Source organism: Ascaphus truei, chromosome 2 (genome assembly GCF_040206685.1).
Source record: "Ascaphus truei isolate aAscTru1 chromosome 2, aAscTru1.hap1, whole genome shotgun sequence".
NCBI lineage: Eukaryota > Metazoa > Chordata > Amphibia > Anura > Ascaphidae > Ascaphus > Ascaphus truei.
In genome coordinates this window covers 58,673,310-58,678,309 of record NC_134484.1, presented here as the reverse complement: position 1 = coordinate 58,678,309, position 5,000 = coordinate 58,673,310, and the positions used below count along the sequence as shown (strand labels likewise).

Genomic DNA, 5,000 nt, shown 5'->3' with positions numbered 1-5,000 from the left:
CTCTGTACCAGCAAAGTAACATGGCAGTTGCCTACCGAATGCAGGGTCTGGGTTGGCTACCCAGCTGAAGGATGGTCCCTGGACAACCACTACAGGTCAAGGGCCCCTGCAGCTGTCCTAGCTCTTCCCTACCTCTCTATCAGGGGCAGAGGTAAGGTTCACACTCACTCTGCCCCGAGGGGAAGAGGACCAGAAAAGGCCCCAATCTTAGGCACTCTGCTGTGTGACCTGCCTCTCTCAGTGGGGAGAGGCACTAATAAAGTTGGGCGGCAATCACCGTTAAGTACACCCAGGAGGAGGGCACTAGGTCTGATCCATGATTGGATATACTCTGAACAACAAGAAACAGAACCCAAAGGAGAGCACTCATACACTGAGTCACGTCATCACGTCCAAGGGGCGGTACCAGTGCTCGCGATCGGTGCACCTCCGGTCCCGGTAGCTATTCATGTGGATCTATGTATATGCATTATGCAGGATATTGATTTTAACCTTATATGTACCTACTGGTCCTATTGTTTGATCATGCAGGAACCTTGCAACAGCCTGATGGTGCACCACTATTAAATGTGATTACCAGGGGCATATTGCACGATCGGTTGCACTCTGTAGCGTCCTTCACTTTGGACGCCATGTTTAAACAGGCACTACTTGTGCACTGTGATTTTAGCCTGTGATTCTACTTACCTGCCTTTACTAACATTTCGTTTTTTTAGGGCAATATGTAGTGAGGTCAGCACTTCACCATACTTGTGTATAGCAGACATTGCATGCCACACTAGCAGTTTGACTGACAAGTCTAGTTCCAAAATAGAAGATTAGCTAGATGTGGCACTCTATTCCTATGTGCTGATTTTCTGTGCACTATCACTTCTCTATTGGTCACACTGGGATTGGAGTTCAGTCATACCTAGACTGAACCACACTCCAGACCTTAGAAGTGCACACCTACATTATATAGAGCCCACTACCATAGGTCAGCCACTCTATTTGGGAGGGGGTTACAACAACCATACTAGTACCCCCTAGTGGCCAGACCGACCGCAGGTCCTTTCAGTAGGTATTCAGACACCTGCTAATATCCTAGCCAACATACTTACCTGTACCTCCTTCCGAGTAAGGGGTAATCACTTGGCTACTATTCTGTGCATCCGACCATTTTTATCATTTGCTGTCATATTGGCTCTCACTGAGTCACCACCCTGACTCCACAGCGTTCTATTTTAATTGAGTAACTACTCCCAATAAAGTGTTTTAACTATTTCATTATTCTACCCAGCATATACTACATTTTCATCTGTACCTGTGACTCAGTGTATGAGTGCTCTCCTTGGGGTTCTGTTTCTTGTTGTTCATTATCTACCCCACCCCTGATTGTAGCACCACCACTATTACTTATCTGTAGCTGTAGCGAGGGTTTTCCTTCCCCTGTCCCCAGTTTCTTTTCCCTCTGCCCCAGTTCGTTGGATATACTCTGGCATAGCTGACACCGCCTCCCCTGTCACTCAAGGGCAATGCAGGGAATGGGGAAAACCCATGATTACTACTGGCAGCCTGCTCTTACCGGGGCTTACTGCCAGTGAGGGAGGACCGACTAGTAGCCATAGATGACATGGCTACACATATATGCCAAGAGTCCACAGCCAATTACAAATATAGAACATTTAATGTCAAAGGAACATTCTGCTGCACATTCTGGAATGTGGTGTATATGATTCAATGCAGCAAATGTGACCAAGGATGCTACATTGGTGAAACCAGCCAAAAACTTCAAACCTTAACGATTGACACAGACCAGAGACAATAACACACCATGAAGAAGGAAGATATTGCACTCTAGTGTGACACCACTTCTCACAGCCAGATCATTCCATAAATGATTTAAACCTCAAAATCCTCAATGGAATGTTGAAAAGCTCTCAAGGATGCAAAACATTTGAACTCAAAATGATAATATACTTTGACACTAAAACCAGAGGACTTAATGCTGATATGGGGTTTTTAACCCACTACCATAATTTTGTTTAAGGTTTCTCCCTGCCTCTCTGTGAATTTTACAATTAACCCCCACTCACCCGCTGCATACTGCTGATGGATGGTGATGATGATGGTCCTGTGTCTCACTGTCCCTTTCAACCATTTATTCTCCTGTCTGTTTCTTCCGTCTCTGCATCATCTGCCTTAGATAGCTATCTTGTTTTTCTTTTTTTACGCCTGTGTTAAGCTCATGGACTCTTTGTAAATCAGTATTGATGACCTGAGGAAGAGATGATAACTCTTGAAAGCTCGTTGTATAATATCAATTGTTCGTCCAAATAAAAAAGGTTTCCCCTAATACCGAAGTACTCATTTACTCTGCACTATCACAACTGGACTAACACGGCTATTTCTAGTTAATTTCTGCCTGAAAGAAGCAGTTGTAAGAATGTTAAAGCAGCAATATGCTAATGAGAAATCGGGGGCTTTTTTGAAGAAAAAAAATGTTGGAATCTCCTTTTCGTTGAAAATGTTGGTGCAGTCCTTTTTGACCAGCATGGCAGCCGTCTTTAACTGGGAAACTTTTTGATTAATTTATTTTTAATTGTTTTTTTATTTTGCATCAAAATGATGCAATTCATTCAATTAGAAGTTTGGAGTGTACAGAGATCATTAGGATGCTTGAAAGCTTAATTTCTACTTAAACTACAGGTTTTTTACATAGAGTTAAAAGGGACTGGGATGGAAGCTACAAATTGGTAGCTTTTCTTCTTTTTGTTGACAACTAAATCACAATAACATGGCTTCTTTAGTTAATATCCTTAATTGGCTTGATTACTCAAATGCACCTGAATATGTAATGAATGATAAATAGCCTTCTAGTCCATAAGCAACATCCCAATTGGTAGTTTAGCTAAAAATGATGTTCTCGTTTTACTTTGGAGCCTGACTGAACAGTAGGGAAGTTTTGGTGTTGATCAAACAAAGAAAACATTCTGGATACTGCTAACATCATTGTTGAGGTTCGTTTCTGATGATGTTGTCTTTTTAGTCTGAGCTACAAAATAAAACTACCTCATTCTGCACACCGTACTAAAAAGTCAAAAGGAAGCAACATTTCATACTTTTTATAAACCGCCTTTTACTATGAGAGTGGATTGTAAGGGTCAAACACAAATAAACAGAACGTGTGTTGTTTTACCTAATGGGTCAACAAAATTGGAAAGGCGTTCTATTTAAAACTGTAGTAAGTAAGTCTTCCAATGTTTAGACTTTAGATTTTACAAGGATATTTTTATGTGACATAAGCTGGGAACAGAGCTTTACAAACATATATATGACATTAAACTTGTTACTATACTAGTGTAATGGATTTTCTGGACTAGTCTGACCCCCCCCCAATCTCACATTGGCCCCTGTAGTCTAACTAGTCCCCATTACATGGTTGTGTCTGGTGGTGCACATGTTGGCAACAGGACTCCTGAGTCTCCCGCATGATGTCGTGTGGGGAATGTCAACCCAGACAGGCAGCTGAGGTAGTGTGCTAGAGTCCTACCTACATACAGTGCAGCGCCTCCACCTCATCAGGATCTCTGCGTCCGCATGGAGATGGTCCTGATGAGGAACTCCTTCTTGGTGGTGCCTTCCGCTGGAGAGTAACTTCACACTCACCGTGGGGTTGTCTTGAAACAGGGCATCTTTATTGACGGTTTGGCAGACTGCCCCTCGCAGCTTGCAGCTCAGCCGCTCATCTTGTGACGTACTTTCCCTTCAAAAGGTCTGCCCTCCCAATGGAGCTGGATCACCTCTCCCCTCAGGGAGATCACCACCTGTGCCAGGTTCCTGGACACAGTGTAGGCTCGGCCAGCCTTAATGCTGCGACTCTTGAACTAGAACTGCACCACTAGTTAGCACACTAGTGGGCTCCTTAACCTCCAACTGGAACCTAGTCATGTAGAACACACTCTAATTTTGGGCAGTGCTGTGCCTTATATACCTCAGGAACAGGCACATCTCTGATGTCACTAACGGTGGACTCAGAGCATGTTACCACTCCCCTTGGATACATATGACACCTCACCAGGGTGTGAGGGCAAACCTCCATGACTGATACTGGCAATCCTGCAACTTACCAGGTTTACTGCCAGCATGAGAGAGAACTGTATGCCATTTTACAGCATGGCTACACTAGCTTAAAAACAGGATTCATGGCACAGTGAACTCTTTTTAAAATAAGACTTAAATGCTCATGTATTTCAGCACTCCTGGGCCAATGTGTTTCGTACACATTAATAATAAATAAATCAATAAAAAAGGCTCTAGAAAGATCTTGTCTGTGTTCCTAATTAAAACGTATTTTAGATTATTAACTCAAGCATATTTAGCCTAATGTGTTTTAAATCAGCAATCTACTCTCCTCTCAATACAAATTATTTTTACCATGGCAAAGTCCTTTTGCTACAGTTTTTAGCAATCCTACTCCTCTCCTCCCCCCCCCCCTGTAATTGAATTTTGGAGATATCGGTTGTTGAAAATGTGTCTCCCTGGGAGGTTAAAATGATAGTTGATGCCAGTGAAATACTAAACAGATAAACGCAACAAAACATGGGGAAAAAAATTGTCATGTTGTGCTAATCTATTACTATCAGGTTATGTTATGACTTCCTTTTTCTATTTTCTACTTCATGCAGCTATGTCCTCAAAAAAGAAAAAGTACCCGCACACTCATGAACAACTGTCACACAGTATGATGTCAAAAATGCTCTAATGTAATAAAGGGAAAGCATGCTAAAATATATGCAAAGTACAGTGTACAGACAATCCTCCAATAAATACTCCCACATGGAAAAGTACCCAAGGACATACCTTCCCCACACATCATGCAGATGGTTGATGCGACGCAGTGTAGCTGGAAGCGGACGGCTGTTGGACCTTTTTGCATCACTCACCTGAAATGAAGATTTTTTTTCTTTGCAGTTGAAGCTACAGGAGTTCTTTCTTTTGAAGGGAAGTACCATGTTTAT

At 42.5% G+C, this 5,000-nt stretch overlaps 1 protein-coding gene and 1 long non-coding RNA gene across 7 annotated transcripts in view; one reads left to right on the top strand and one right to left on the bottom strand.

Annotated features, from left to right (window-relative positions):
- Positions 1 to 5,000, top strand: part of OXR1 (oxidation resistance 1) — a 629,370-nt gene that overhangs the window by 584,075 nt on the left and 40,295 nt on the right. The gene's annotated exons all lie outside the window — the stretch shown is intronic.
- The window catches only part of LOC142478574 (uncharacterized), an 11,465-nt gene that overhangs the window by 5,513 nt on the left and 952 nt on the right, over positions 1 to 5,000 (bottom strand). The window contains exons 1-2 of one of the 2 annotated variants that reach the window (XR_012793312.1): positions 2,826 to 2,913; positions 2,076 to 2,257 (exon numbers count right to left, since the gene is read on the bottom strand). This is a non-coding gene — a long non-coding RNA (uncharacterized LOC142478574). Of the gene's footprint in view, positions 1 to 2,075; positions 2,258 to 2,825; positions 2,914 to 5,000 lie in introns of those variants that run through there. The other variant, XR_012793318.1, reaches the window with a different exon arrangement.